The 16387-nt window shown below is 50.5% G+C and overlaps 1 protein-coding gene across 2 annotated transcripts in view; it reads left to right on the top strand.

Annotated features, from left to right (window-relative positions):
• Nucleotides 1–16387, top strand: part of LOC138268097 (purine nucleoside phosphorylase-like) — a 95151-nt gene that overhangs the window by 56595 nt on the left and 22169 nt on the right. The gene's annotated exons all lie outside the window — the stretch shown is intronic.

The following is a 16387-nucleotide window of genomic DNA, read 5'->3' as shown; positions in this document are numbered from 1 at the left end:
CGAAGACCAATAGCATTTAATTTAATGTAGCAGTACTTAAAAGTGATTGGTAACAGTTTTTTTTTTTTTTAAATATTTTTATTAACAATTTGCTGTTATACAAATACAGAATGATTTGGTGTGGCAGTTGAGGTTTCCCATGCAGCTCAGGGTGTTACATACTTTTGGTCAAATATCACATACTTTCTTTTACCTTTACATTAATTTGAATTGCTTTTGGTCTAATTCTGAAGCCTCGTACATTTGCCTGTGCGCCACATGAGAGCTATGCCATCGATCTGATCGTCATACATCTAAAACAGTCTTTAACTAAAATTAAACAGGTTAATGGTGCGATGGAAGTTGTATGGGCAGGTGGTTCCATTGTCTGAAGTCAACCTCTTCTCCGTTACCCTGGAGCAGGGTTGGCACTTTTCATGTTATCCATCCCTATTTTAATCCCAAGGCGCTAGCTCCCTCAAATAATGCCCGTTCCCTCTAACCCCACTCGGTCATTTCTGTGACCTTGGCCATGCATTCCATGTCTGTCTTCGTTTTCCTTCTAGTGTCTTCTAGGTTCCAAACCCTGGATTTATCCTTCCCTACCCCAGGAGTTGTGTCACTGCCGACCTCTATCTTGGTCCTTTAGTTTTTATTTTTATGTCAGTCCCTCTGTGGTTGTGTCCGTACCCCTCAGCATCTCCTCCCACTTTGTCAGTATCTCCTCCCATTCTGGAGCGATGGGGGTCTGGCGGAGTCCACGCTCCTCATCTCTCTTCAGTATCTGCAGTTCTGCTCTGGCCCACTTCTCTACTTCCCGCCTCCATTCCGTCAGTGATGGGCATCTGGGGGATTTCCACCCCAAGGTGATCAGTCTCCGGTATAAAACCAGAGCAAGGTTCAGAAAACGACCCCTCACCTTCCCACGTGGGAGTCCGGTTCCAAGACCCGATAGGCACACATTGGGAGATAGGGCCAAATCCCTTTCAGGCAGTCTAGAGAGGTCCGCCAACACACTGCCCCAGCCCTGACGCAGGTCTGGGCAGCTCCACACCATGTGGTCGAAGTCTGTGTTCACGTCACTGCACCTGGGTCATGCCCTGAGGACTCCCCTGTACATTAAGGATAAGCGGTGTGGGGTGAGGTACGTCCTGTGCGTGTAATTATATTGAGTATATCTCAGTCTCGTGTTTCTCGACACTTCCTTTGGGTACGCTAGCACGCTTGAGTCTGTTATTTCATATTCCAAGGATCTCTCCCACCTCTCCCGTAGGGATTGCATTGGGTCAAGGGCTCCTTCCTGTTGGGCTCGATACAGTCTTATGATGCGGTGTGCATCATCTCCCAATGTTAGGAGGAGGTGTAATATCTGATGGGTGGCAGGCTCTGCATTCACTGTTTCCCAGTGTTCCCGTAGATTATGTTTTAACTTTTGGTAAAGAATGGATTCCCCTATCATTCACTAGATCAGTAAAGGGCCTCAACACCCAATCCCGGAATAAGTCACCTACCGTCTCTACTCCCGCCCTTTTCCAAATCCTGAGCCCTGTACCCACCAAGCCATCCTCCCCTAGATCTAGTATTAGGGCGGTCAGTGGCAAGGCCGGAGAATAAGGGGATCCCACCCCCACTCGTCTTGCACACCTCTTCCAGCAAAGAATGGCTACTTTCATCATCGGACTGTCCATTTGGCGTGCCACCATCTTATTAATCAATTGCGCTATGACTCGGTCCGTACCTCTATCTCTCACTGTAATCCATCTGTCCAGGTATCCCTTTCCAACGAACCAACTGGCGACCCATTGCAGTTGGCATGACAGGTAATAGGCCTCAAAATCTGGAACCCCCAGGCCTCCTGCTAAAGTTGGTCTACATAGGGTCGGGAGTGATGTACGTCTGCGGCCATCGTCCCAGATAAGCTCCCTAAATAGAGTATTTAACTCTTGAAACCACGTTGAAGGAATCGATAATGGTAGGTTATCAAAATAATAGAGGAGGCGTGTGTAGGAAAGTACCATCTTGCCTGGCATGTTACCCCCATTTTTCACTGTATATATGTTGTTTTAGTTGTATGTGTCACTGGGACCCTGGTATCCCAGGGCCCCAGTGCTCATAAGTGTGCCTGAATGTGTTACCTGTGTAGTGACTAACTGTCTCACTGAGGCTCTGCTAATCAGAATCTCAGTGGTTATGCTCTCTCATTTCTTTCCAAATTGTCACTAACAGGCTAGTGACTAATTTTACCAATTTACATTGGCTTACTGGAACACCCTTATAATTCCCTAGTATATGGTACTGAGGTACCCAGGGTATTGGGGTTCCAGGAGATCCCTATGGACTGCAGCATTTCTTTTGCCACCCATAGGGAGCTCTGACAATTCTTACACAGGCCTGCCACTGCAGCCTGAGTGAAATAACGTCCACGTTATTTCACAGCCATTTTACACTGCACTTAAGTAACTTATAAGTCACCTATATGTCTAACCTTTACCTGGTAAAGGTTAGGTGCAAAGTTACTTAGTGTGAGGGCACCCTGGCACTAGCCAAGGTGCCCCCACATTGTTCAGGGCCAATTCCCCCTTACTTTGTGAGTGCGGGGACACCATTACACGCGTGCACTACATATAGGTCACTACCTATATGTAGCTTCACAATGGTAACTCCGAATATGGCCATGTAACATGTCTATGATCATGGAATTGCCCCCTCTATACCATCCTGGCATAGTTGGCACAATCCCATGATCCCAGTGGTCTGTAGCACAGACCCTGGTACTGCCAAACTGCCCTTCCTGGGGTTTCACTGCAGCTGCTGCTGCTGCCAACCCCTCAGACAGGCATCTGCCCTCCTGGGGTCCAGCCAGGCCTGGCCCAGGATGGCAGAACAAAGGACTTCCTCTGAGAGAGGGTGTTACACCCTCTCCCTTTGGAAAATGGTGTGAAGGCAGGGGAGGTGTAGCCTCCCCCAGCCTCTGGAAATGCTTTCTTGGGCACAGATGTTCCCAATTCTGCATAAGCCAGTCTACACCGGTTCAGGGGACCCCTTAGCCCTGCTCTGGCGTGAAACTGGACAAAGGAAAGGGGAGTGACCACTCCCCTGACCTGCACCTCCCCTGGGAGGTGTCCAGAGCTCCTCCAGTGTGCTCCAGACCTCTGCCATCTTGGAAACAGAGGTGCTGCTGGCACACTGGACTGCTCTGAGTGGCCAGTGCCACCAGGTGACGTCAGAGACTCCTTCTGATAGGCTCCTTCAGGTGTTGCTAGTCTATCCTCTCTCCTAGGTAGCCAAACCCTCTTTTCTGGCTATTTAGGGTCTCTGTCTCTGGGGAAACTTTAGATAACGAGTGCAAGAGCTCATCCGAGTTCCTCTGCATCTCTCTCTTCACCTTCTGCCAAGGAATCGACTGCTGACCGCGCTGGAAGCCTGCAAAACTGCAACATAGTAGCAAAGACGACTACTGCAACTCTGTAACGCTGATCCTGCCGCCTTCTCGACTGTTTTCCTGGTGGTGCATGCTGTGGGGGTAGTCTGCCTCCTCTCTGCACTAGAAGCTCAGAAGAAATCTCCCGTGGGTCAACGGAATCTTCCCCCTGCAACCGCAGGCACCAAAAAGCTGCATTACCGGTCCCTTGGGTCTCCTCTCAGCACGACGAGCGAGGTCCCTCGAATCCAGCAACTCTGTCCAAGTGACTCCCACAGTCCAGTGACTCTTCAGTCCAAGTTTGGTGGAGGTAAGTCCTTGCCTCACCTCGCTAGACTGCATTGCTGGGAACCGCGACTTCTGCAGCTACTCCGGCCTCCGTGCACTTCCGGCGGAAATCCTTTGTGCACAGTCCAGCCTGGGTCCACGGCACTCTAACCTGCATTGCACGACCTCCGGGTGCTACCTGCTGCTAAGAGGGCTCCTTGTCTTGCTCGACGTCCCCTCTACTTCCTGGTCCAATTTGAGACCTCCTGGTCCCTCCTGGGCCACAGCAGCATCCAAAAATGCTAACCGCACGATTTGCAGCTAGCAAGGCTTGTTGGCGTTCTTTCGGCGGGAAAACACTTCTGCACGACTCTCCACGACGAGAGGGATCCGTCCACCAAAGGGGAAGTCTCTAGCCCTTTTCGTTCCTGCAGAAACCTCAGCTTCTTCTGTCCAGTAGAAGCTTCTTTGCACCCGCAGCTGGCATTTCCTGGGCATCTGCCCATCTCCGACTTGCTTGTGACTTTTGGACTTGGTCCCCTTGTTCCACAGGTACCCTAGATTGGAAATCCATCGTTGTTGCATTGTTGGTTTGTGTCTTTCCTGCATTATTCCTCTAACACGACTTCTTTGTCCTTAGGGGAACTTTAGTGCACTTTGCACTCACTTTTCAGGGTCTTGGGGTGGGTTATTTTTCTAACTCTCACTATTTTCTAATAGTCCCAGCGACCCTCTACAAGGTCACATAGGTTTGGGGTCCATTCGTGGTTCGCATTCCACTTTTGGAGTATATGGTTTGTGTTGCCCCTATCCCTATGTGTCCCCATTGCATCCTATTGTAACTATCCATTGTTTGCACTGGTTTCTAAGACTATACTGCATATTTTTGGTATTGTGTACATATATCTTGTGTATATTTCCTATCCTCCTACTGAGGGTACACTCTAAGATACTTTGGCATATTGTCATAAAAATAAAGTACCTTTATTTTTAGTATAACTGTGTATTGTGTTTTCTTATGATACTGTGCATATGACACTAAGTGGTACTGTAGTAGCTTCACACGTCTCCTAGTTCAGCCTAAGCTGCTCTGCTAAGCTACCATTATCTATCAGCCTAAGCTGCTAGACACCCTATACACTAATAAGGGATAACTGGGCCTGGTGCAAGGTGCAAGTACCCCTTGGTACTCACTACAAGCCAGTCCAGCCTCCTACATTGGTTGTGCAGCGGTGGGATAAGTGCTTTGAGACTACTTACCACTCTTGTCATTGTACTTTTCATAAGAGAAAAATATACAAAACAAGTTCAGTGTGTGTACACATAGCTAAAAAGTTTTGCATTTCCTCTTTTCACTCTTTTCTAAGTGCTGAAAAGTACTTCTAAACTTTCAAAAAGTTCTAAAAAGTTTTTAAAAGTTTTTTTTCTCTGTCTTTCTAAAAGCTCTGACAAACTTTTTTCTCTTTTTCTATCACTTTAACTCTCTCTAAAAATGTCTGGCACAGGCCAAAATGTTGATCTGTCCAAACTTGCATATGATCACCTTAGCTGGAAAGGAGCAAGGAGTCTCTCATAGAGAGAGGTTTGAGTGTAGGGAAGAATCCTTCCTTGGAATTGTTACTTAACATGCTTAGAGAACAAGATAAAGCCACTAAGGCCCCGTCTGTAGAAAAAGCAGCTAATGGTTCCCAATCTGATCCAGGGACACCCCTAGGAAAAGATTTTGGAAAGAAAAATCAGAGCCTGCCCATTACTAGACAGTCTAGCATAGTTGGTACAGATGTAGAGTCACACCATACAGATAGTGTTGTCTCACATCATAGCAAGAGCATTCATTCTCACCACAGTAGAAGTGATGTTTCTGTTAACCAAGCTGTTAGGGTGCCTTCTGTAAGGGATAGGTTTCCTTCTGTCCATTCTCACCATACTTCTGTTTCAAGACATGTCCCTCCCACCCACCCTGATGACAGATTGTTAGAAAGGGAGCTCAATAGATTGAGAGTGGAACAAACCAGACTGAAGCTCAAGAAGCAACAGCTGGATTTGGAGAGACAGACTTTAGAAGTAGAGAAGGAGAGACAGAAACTGGGTTTAGACACCCATGGTGGCAGCAGCAGTATTCCCCATAGTCATCCTGCAAAAGAGCATGATTCCAGGAATCTGCACAAGATAGTTCCCCCTTATAAGGAGGGGGATGACATTAACAAGTGGTTTGCTGCACTTGAGAGGGCCTGTGCTGTACAGGTGTCCCTCAAAGGCAGTGGGCTGCTATCCTATGGCTATCATTTAGTGGAAAAGGTAGGGATAGGCTCCTTACTGTAAAAGAAAATGAAGCTAATGATTATAAAGTTCTTAAGAATGCACTCCTGGATGGTTATGGCTTAACCACTGAACATTACAGGATAAAGTTCATAGAGACCAAAAAGGAGTCTTCACAAGACTGGGTTGATTTCATTGACCATTCAGTGAAGGCCTTGGAGGGGTGGTTACATGGCAGTAAAGTGACTGATTATGACAGCCTGTATAACTTGATCCTGAGAGAGCATATTCTTAATAATTGTGTGTCTGATTTGTTGCACCAGTACCTCGTGGACTCTGATCTGACCTCTCCCCAAGAATTGGGAAATAAGGCAGACAAATGGGTCAGAACAAGGGTGAACAGAAAAGTTCATACAGGGGGTGACAAAGATGGCAAGAAGAAGGATGGTAAGTCTTCTGACAAGGGTGGGGACAAATCTAAAAATGAGTCTTCATCAGGCCCACAAAAACACTCTGGTGGGGGTGGTGGGCCCAAATCCTCTTCTAATCAAAATAAGGAAAATAAACCATGGTGCTATTTATGTAAAATAAAAGTCCATTGGACAACAGATCCCAGTTGTCCAAAGAAAAGCACCAAGCCTCCTACCACTACAACCCCTACTGCTACACCTAGTGTCTCTACTAATAGCAGTGGTGGTGGGTGCAAACCTACTAATAGCCAATCCAAGGGAGTAGCTGGGCTCACTATTGGTAACTTAGTTGGGGTTGGCCTTGTTAGGGAGGCCACAGAGGCTGTGTTAGTCTCTGATGAGGCTATTGATTTAGCCACCTTAGTTGCTTGTCCCCTTAATATGGATAAGTACAAACAGCTACCCCTAATAAATGGTGTTGAGGTTCAGGCCTACAGGGACACTGGAGCCAGTGTGACTATGGTCATAGAGAAACTGGTCCACCCTGAACAACACCTACTTGGTCACCAATACCAAGTAACCGATGCTCACAACAACACACTTAGCCACCCCATGGCTGTTGTAAATCTCAACTGGGGGGGGTTACTGGTCCAAAGAAAGTTGTGGTAGCCACAGATTTACCTGTAGACTGTCTACTAGGAAATGATTTGGAGACATCAGCTTGGTCAGATGTGGAGTTGGAGGCCCATGCAGCAATGCTGGGCATCCCAGGGCATATTTTTGCTTTAACCAGGGCTCAGGCCAAAAAGCAAAAAGGACACGGAAGCTTGGATCCTGCAACAATGGACCAAGTGCTCCCTAAAGCTAGGGCTAGTAGAAGCAAACCACTTCCTACTATCCCTCCCTCCCTTCTGTTCTTCTTGTCTTCGGCTCTTCTGCCTCCTCCGTCCTCTTCTCCCCGCGCCTGCCCTCCTGCTCCTGCCTCATCCCCCTCCCCCACTCGCATCCCCCTCTCTATCTCTCCTATCTAACCCGTTCACTATCTACCTCCCTCACTCCTCCTATCTACCTATCTCTCTATCTCTCTATCCCACTATCTAACTCCCTCACTCTCCACCTCCTCCTATCTTCCTATCTCTCTATCTATTTCCCTATCTATCGATTTCCCTATCTACTTTCTCTATCTATTTCTCTATCTCTCCCCCCTCCCTCACCCCCTCTATTACCTATCTTCCTATCCTCTCACTCTACCTCTCACCCTCACCCACCTCTACAACCCCCCCTCCCCTATCTTCTCAACCCTACTCCTATCTTTCTCCCTTATCTCCTAAACCTCCTAACACTCACCCCCCTCCACCCTTAAACCCCCCCTCCCCCAGCTCTTCTCACTCTACCTGTCCCCCCCTCCCTCGCGCTTTTCTGTCGCGACCTCCTGCACGCCCCCGCCCCCCAGCTCCCATTCGCCCCCACCTGACCCCTCCCTACCCCTCCTACCTCATATGGCGGCCGCTGCGCGACAGTGGTAGCGACCCTTGACCCAAGGGTAGGTCGCTCCCCCTGCCACTGCAGCTCCTCCAGGTTCCTGAGTTCCTGAGTTCCTGAGACCCACCTCACAGTAAGTACCCCCCCTCCCAGCCCCTCGCTCTGCCCCGCGCTACTCACCCTCTCTCCTGCTTCTTTTCTTCTTCTCTGTTCTTCTGTTCTTCCTCCTCGCTCCTCGTCTGTAATCTTCTTCTGTACTCTTCTTTCCCCCGTCTTCACTCTTCTTCTCTTCTTCCTCATCTTCTTCTGTGGTCTTCTGCCCTCTGTTCTTCGTTTTTCTGTATCTTCTTCTCTGTTCTTCTGTGTTCTTCTGTGTTCTTCTGTGTTCTTCCGGTCTTCCTTTCTTCTCTCCTTCCGGTCTTCTGATCTTCCTTTCTTCTCTCCTTCCGGTCTTCTGTTCTTCTGTTCTTCTGTTCTTCTTGTCTTCTGTTCTTCTTGTCTTCGGCTCTTCTGCCTCCTCCGTCCTCTTCTCCCCGCGCCTGCCCTCCTGCTCCTGCCTCATGCCCTCCCCCACTCGCATCCCCCTCTCTATCTCTCCTATCTAACCCGTTCACTATCTACCTCCCTCACTCCTCCTATCTACCTATCTCTCTATCTCTCTATCCCACTATCTAACTCCCTCACTCTCCACCTCCTCCTATCTTCCTATCTCTCTATCTATTTCCCTATCTATCGATTTCCCTATCTATTTTCTCTATCTATTTCTCTATCTCTCCCCCCCTCCCTCACCCCCTCTATTACCTATCTTCCTATCCTCTCACTCTACCTCTCACCCTCACCCACCTCTACAACCCCCCTCCCCTATCTTCTCAACCCTACTCCTATCTTTCTCCCTTATCTCCTAAACCTCCTAACACTCACCCCCCTCCACCCTTAAACCCCCCTCCCCCAGCTCTTCTCACTCTACCTGTCCCCCCCTCCCTCGCGCTTTCCCGCCGCGACCTCCTGCACGCCCCGCCCCCCAGCTCCCATTCGCCCCCACCTGACCCCTCCCCCCCGTCCTACCTCATATGATGCAAGCCCATCTGCGCCCGTCCGCGCCTGGCCCGCGCCCAGCGCCACGACCCCTGGTCCCCAGCTCTCCCAAGCCCCGCTGACCCGCTACGACCCCACCACCCTCCACGCCCTCAACCCAGGACGCTCCAACACCTGCTTCCAAGCTCACCCCAAACGCACCCATGGACCCTTCGCCTGCAACTCCTGCAAACGCACCTTCCACCACGCAACAACCACGACCACAAGCCCACGCGCCATCAACCACCTCAAGTGCATCCTAGTCAACGCTCGCTCCGTCCACAAACACGCCATTGAACTCTGGGACCTCCTGGACTCCATAGCACCGGACGTCGCCTTCATCACGGAGACCTGGATGAACGCCTCCTCGGCCCCTGACATCGCCACTGCCATCCCCGAATGCTACAAGATCTCCAGAAAAGACCGCACCAACCAGGTAGGAGGAGGTATCGCCATCGTCTTCAAAGACTCCATCAGCGTCACCACCTCCACCGAAGACACCCCTCTCGCCGCTGAACACCTGCATTTTCAGATTCGCACCGATCCGAGGAACACCCTCAGAGGATCCCTCGTCTACCGTCCTCCCGGGCCACGCGCCCCTTTCAGCGACGCCATCGCCGACTTCATCTCCCCGTACGCCCTCGCCTCGCCGGACTACATCCTCCTAGGTGACCTCAACTTTCATCTGGAACAAAACAACGACCCCAACACCACCACCCTGCTCGACAACCTCGCCAACCTCGGCCTCAAACAACTGGTGAACACCACCACCCACATCGCCGGACACACGCTTGACCCCATCTTCTCCGCCAGCAAACACGTCTTCTTCAGCCACGCCTCCGCCCTACACTGGACCGACCACAGCTGCGTCCACTTCACATTCCGACGCGAGACCCGCCACCTCCGCACCCAACCCATCCCTCGTCGACAGTCGAACAAGATCCCCGAAGAGCAACTCTTCTCTGCACTCGCCGCCAACCAACCCACCCTCACCACCGCCCCCAACGACGCAGCCCTCAAACTCACAAACTGGATCTCCAACTGCGCAGACATCCTTGCTCCCCTCAAACGCACGCATCGACAGACCAACACCAAAAAACCTCTCTGGTTCTCTGACACCCTCAAAGAATCAAAGAAAACTTGTCGCGCCCTTGAGAAAGCCTGGCGCAAGGACCGCACCGCTGACAACATGACCGCCCTCAAGAACGCTACCCGCGAACACCACCACCTGATCCGCGCTGCCAAAAGGAACTTTTTCACCGACAGACTGGACAAAAACAGACACAACAGCAGAGAACTCTTCAGCATCGTCAAGGAGTTCTCCAACCCCAGCGCCAACGCCGTCACGCCCTCACAGGATCTGTGCGAATCCCTCGCCACTTTCTTCCATCGCAAGATTAGCGACCTCCACGACAGCTTCGGACACCAGACCCATCCATACACCACCGAACCGGCATCCACGGCCATCACCCTCAACAACTGGTCCCACATCAACACGGAAGAAACCAAATCCATCATGAACTCTATCCACTCCGGCGCCCCTTCGGACCCCTGCCCGCACTTCATCTTTAACAAAGCCGACGACATCATCGCCCCACACCTCCAGACCGTCATCAACTCTTCTTTTTCTTCTGCTACCTTCCCCGAATGCTGGAAACACGCTGAAGTCAACGCCCTACTAAAGAAACCTACGGCTGACCCGAGCGACCTAAAAAACTTCCGCCCCATCTCTCTTCTGCCTTTCCCAGCCAAAGTAATTGAGAAGACCGTCAACAAACAGCTGACCACCTTCCTGGAAGACAACAACCTGCTTGACCCCCCACAAACCGGATTCCGAACCAACCACAGCACTGAAACCGCCCTCATCTCAGTCACTGACGACATCAGAACCCTGATGGACAACGGTGAAACAGTCGCCCTCATTCTGCTCGACCTCTCTGCTGCCTTTGACACCGTCTGTCACCGCACCCTAATCACCCGCCTCCGCTCCACCGGGATCCAAGACCAAGCCCTGGACTGGATCGCCTCCTTCCTCTCAAACCGTTCCCAAAGAGTTTACCTCCCTCCGTTTCGCTCAGAACCCACCGAGATCATCTGCGGCGTACCCCAAGGCTCATCACTCAGCCCGACACTCTTCAATGTCTACATGAGCCCCCTCGCCAACATCGTACGCAAGCACGACATCATCATCACCTCCTACGTCGACGACACCCAACTTATACTCTCCCTCACCAAGGACCCCGCCAGTGCCAAGACCAACCTACAAGAGGGTATGAAGGACGTCGCAGATTGGATGAGGCTCAGCCGCCTAAAGCTGAACTCTGAAAAAACGGAAGTCCTCATCCTCGTCAACACCCCGCCCACCTGGGACGACTCCTGGTGGCCCTCGGCACCGCACCGACCCCCACAGACCACGCAGCAACCTCGGCTTCATCTTGGACCCTCTTCTCACCATGACCAAGCAAGTCAACGCCGTGTCCTCCGCCTGCTTCCTCACCCTCCGCATGCTCCGCAAGATCTTCCGCTGGATCCCCGCCGACACCAGAAAAAACGTGACCCACGCCCTCGTCACGAGCCGCCTGGACTACGGCAACACCCTCTACGCCGGGACCACAGCCAAACTCCAAAATCGCCTGCAACGCATTCAAAACGCCTCGGCCCGCCTCATCCTCGACATACCCCGCAGCAGCCACATCTCCGCACACCTGAGACACCTGCATTGGCTCCCTGTCAGCAAAAGGATCACCTTCCGACTTCTCACCCACGCACACAAAGCCCTCTACGACAAGGGACCGGAATACCTCAACAGACGCCTCAGCTTCTACGTCCCCACCCGCCTCCTCCGCTCCTCTGGCCTCGCACTCGCTGCTGTCCCTCGCATCCGCCAGTCCACGGCGGGTGGGAGATCTTTCTCCTTCCTGGCGGCCAAGACCTGGAACTCCCTCCCCACCAGCCTCAGGACCACCCAGGACCACTCCACTTTCCGAAGACTCCTAAAGACCTGGCTGTTCGAACAGCGATACCCCCCCCCTTTTTCCCCTAGCGCCTTGAGACCCGCACGGGTGAGTAGCGCGCTTTATAAATGTTAATGATTTGATTTGATTACAGTGGATTCAACTTCTGAGGAAGAAGAATTCCCTCCCTGTGCAGAACCTACACCAGAGGAGCTTGAAGCAGACACTGCTGAGCTTTTGGGTGAAGGGGGGCCCGCCAGGGAGGAGCTGAGTGTGGCACAGCAAACCTGTACCACATTAGAGGGTCTAAGACAGCAAGCTGTCAAACAGGCTAATGGGGATGTCAGTGACTCTCACAGAGTTTACTGGGAGGACAACCTCTTGTACACTGAAGCAAGGGATCCTAAACCTGGAACTGCCAGGAGGTTAGTGATTCCTCAGGAGTACAGAAAGTTCCTCCTAACTCTAGCCCACGACATTCCCTTAGCTGGACATCTGGGGCAAATGAAAACTTGGGACAGGCTTGTTCCCCTGTTTCATTGGCCTAGGATGTCTGAGGACACAAAGGAATTTTGTAAGTCCTGTGAAACCTGTCAAGCCAGTGGCACTCCAAAGGCACCCCTTATTCCACTGCCTGTGGTTGGGGTTCCCTTTGAAAGGGTAGGGGTTGACATAGTTGGCCCCCTTGACCCTCCTACTGCTTCAGGCAATAGGTTTATCTTGGTGGTAGTGGACCATGCCACAAGATATCCTGAAGCAATTCCTTTAAGGACTACTACAGCACCTGCAGTGGCAAAGGCCCTCCTAGGAATATTTTCTAGGGTGGGCTTCCCAAAGGAAGTAGTATCAGACAGGGGAAGCAATTTCATGTCTGCATACTTAAAGGCCATGTGGAAGGAGTGTGGTGTGACTTACAAGTTCACTACACCCTATCATCCACAAACAAATGGACTGGTGGAGAGATTTAACAAAACTCTCAAATGCATGATTATGGGTCTCCCTGAAAAACTCCGCAGGAGATGGGATATCCTGTTACCATGCCTCCTTTTTGCCTACAGGGAGGTACACCAGAAAGGAGTGGGCTTCAGCCCCTTTGAACTCCTCTTTAGTCACCCTGTTAGGGGTCCACTAACACTTGTCAAGGAGGGTTGGGAACAACCTTTAAAAGCTCCAAAGCAAGATATTGTGGACTATGTACTTGGCCTCAGATCAAGGATGGCTGAGTATATGAAAAAGGCCAGTAAAAACCTTCAGGCCAGCCAAGAGCTCCAGAAGCAATGGCATGATCAGAAGGCTGTTTTGGTTCAGTACCAACCAGGGCAGAAAGTGTGGGTCTTGGAGCCTGTGGCCGCAAGAGCACTCCAAGATAAATGGAGTGGACCCCACACAATTGTTGAGAAAAAGGGTGAAGTCACCTATTTAGTTGACTTAGGCACTGCCAGGAGTCCCCTTAGGGTGCTCCATGTCAACCGCCTGAAACCCTACTATGACAGGGCTGATCTCACCCTGCTCATGGCAACTGATGAGGGACAGGACGAAGAAAGTGATCCTCTACCTGATCTCTTCTCTTCCACAGAACAAGATGCTCTTGTGGAAGGTGTAGTTTTGGCTGGTTGTCTTACTGCTGAGCAGAAAGACCATTGCATAAATCTCCTGGGTCAGTTTTCTGAACTCTTCTCTACTGTGCCAGGTACCACTTCTTGGTGTGAGCACACTATAGATACTGGAGACAGTTTACCTGTCAAAAGTAAGATCTATAGGCAGCCTGACCATGTCAGGGACTGCATAAAGCAAGAGGTGCAGAAAATGCTAGAACTGGGAGTGGTTGAGCACTCTGAAAGTCCATGGGCTTCTACTGTTGTACTTGTACCAAAACCCCATTCCAAAGATGGAAAGAAGGAAATGCGGTTTTGTGTAGACTATAGAGGTCTCAACCTGGTAACCAAAACTGATGCTCACCCTATACCCAGGGCAGATGAGCTCATAGATACACTGCCATCTGCCAAGTATCTAAGCACTTTTGATTTGACTGCAGGGTATTGGCAGATCAAATTGTCAGAAGATGCTAAACCTAAAACTGCATTTTCAACCATTGGAGGCCATTACCAATTTACAGTAATGCCTTTTGGTTTGAAAAATGCACCTGCCACTTTTCAAAGGTTGGTGAACACAGTCCTGCAAGGGCTGGAGGCTTTCAGTGCAGCATATTTGGACGATATAGCTGTCTTTAGCTCCAGCTGGGATGATCACCTGGTCCACCTATGGAAAGTTTTAGAGGCCCTGCAAAAGGCAGGCCTCACTATCAAGGCTTCAAAGTGCCAGATAGGGCAGGGTAAGGTGGTTTATCTGGGACACCTTGTTGGTGGGGAACAGATTGCACCACTTCAGGGGAAAATTCAAACAATTATTGATTGGGTTCCCCCTACTACTCAGACGAGAGCCTTCCTAGGCCTCACTGGGTATTACAGGAGGTTCATTAAGAACTATGGCTCCATTGCAGCCCCTCTTAATGACCTCACATCCAAGAAAATGCCTAAAAAGGTATTATGGACAGCAAACTGTCAGAAAGCTTTTGAGGAGCTGAAGCAGGCCATGTGCTCTGCACCTGTCCTGAAAAGCCCTTGTTACTCTAAACAATTCTATGTCCAAACTGATGCATCTGAATTAGGAGTAGGGGCAGTACTATCACAACTTAATTCTGAGGGCCAGGATCAACCTGTTGCTTTTATTAGTAGGAGGTTGACCCCTAGAGAAAAGCGTTGGTCTACCATTGAGAGGGAGGCCTTTGCTGTGGTCTGGGCACTGAAGAAGTTGAGGCCATACCTGTTTGGCACTCACTTCATTGTTCAGACAGACCACAAACCTCTACTTTGGCTAAAACAAATGAAAGGTGAAAATCCTAAATTGTTGAGGTGGTCCATATCCCTACAGGGAATGGACTATACAGTGGAACATAGACCTGGGAGTAGCCACTCCAATGCAGATGGACTCTCCAGATATTTCCACTTAGACAATGAAGACTCATCAGGTCATGGCTAGTCTTATTGTCCTTCGTTTCGGGGGGAGTTGTGTAGGAAAGTACCATCTTGCCTGGCATGTTACCCCCATTTTTCACTGTATATATGTTGTTTTAGTTGTATGTGTCACTGGGACCCTGGTATCCCAGGGCCCCAGTGCTCATAAGTGTGCCTGAATGTGTTACCTGTGTAGTGACTAACTGTCTCATTGAGGCTCTGCTAATCAGAACCTCAGTGGTTATGCTCTCTCATTTCTTTCCAAATTGTCACTAACAGGCTAGTGACTAATTTTACCAATTTACATTGGCTTACTGGAACACCCTTATAATTCCCTAGTATATGGTACTGAGGTACCCAGGGTATTGGGGTTCCAGGAGATCCCTATGGGCTGCAGCATTTCTTTTGCCACCCATAGGGAGCTCTGACAATTCTTACACAGGCCTGCCACTGCAGTCTGATTGAAATAACGTCCACGTTATTTCACAGCCATTTTACACTGCACTTAAGTAACTTATAAGTCACCTATATGTCTAACCTTTACCTGGTAAAGGTTAGGTGCAAAGTTACTTAGTGTGAGGGCACCCTGGCACTAGCCAAGGTGCCCCCACATTGTTCAGGGCCAATTCCCCGGACTTTGTTAGTGCGGGGACACCATTACACGCGTGCACTACATATAGGTCACTACCTATATGTAGCTTCACAATGGTAACTCCGAATATGGCCATGTAACATGTCTATGATCATGGAATTGCCCCCTCTATACCATCCTGGCATAGTTGGCACAATCCCATGATCCCAGTGGTCTGTAGCACAGACCCTGGTACTGCCAAACTGCCCTTCCTGGGGTTTCACTGCAGCTGCTGCTGCTGCCAACCCCTCAGCCTATCCTCTCTCCTAGGTAGCCAAACCCTCTTTTCTGGCTATTTAGTGTCTCTGTCTCTGGGGAAACTTTAGATAACGAGTGCAAGAGCTCATCCGAGTTCCTCTGCATCTCTCTCTTCACCTTCTGCCAAGGAATCGACCGCTGACCGCGCTGGAAGCCTGCAAAACTGCAACATAGTAGCAAAGACGACTACTGCAACTCTGTAACGCTGATCCTGCCGCCTTCTCGACTGTTTTCCGGGTGGTGCATGCTGTGGGGGTAGTCTGCCTCCTCTCTGCACTAGAAGCTCCGAAGAAATCTCCCGTGGGTCGACGGAATCTTCCCCCTGCAACCGCAGGCACCAAAAAGCTGCATTATCGGTCCCTCGGGTCTCCTCTCAGCACGACGAGCGAGGTCCCTCGAATCCAGCAACTCTGTCCAGGTGACTCCCACAGTCCAGTGACTCTTCAGTCCAAGTTTGGTGGAGGTAAGTCCTTGCCTCACCTCGCTAGACTGCATTGCTGGGAACCGCGACTTCTGCAGCTACTCCGGCCTCCGTGCACTTCCGGCGGAAATCCTTTGTGCACAGTCCAGCCTGGGTCCACGGCACTCTAACCTGCATTGCACGACCTCCTAAGTTGTTCTCCGGCGATGTGGGACTT

This window comes from Pleurodeles waltl, chromosome 12 (assembly GCF_031143425.1).
Source record: "Pleurodeles waltl isolate 20211129_DDA chromosome 12, aPleWal1.hap1.20221129, whole genome shotgun sequence".
NCBI classification, from domain to species: Eukaryota; Metazoa; Chordata; class Amphibia; order Caudata; family Salamandridae; genus Pleurodeles; species Pleurodeles waltl.
Note: the sequence above shows the minus strand (reverse complement) of the source record. Positions and strands in the feature narration are given on the sequence as shown.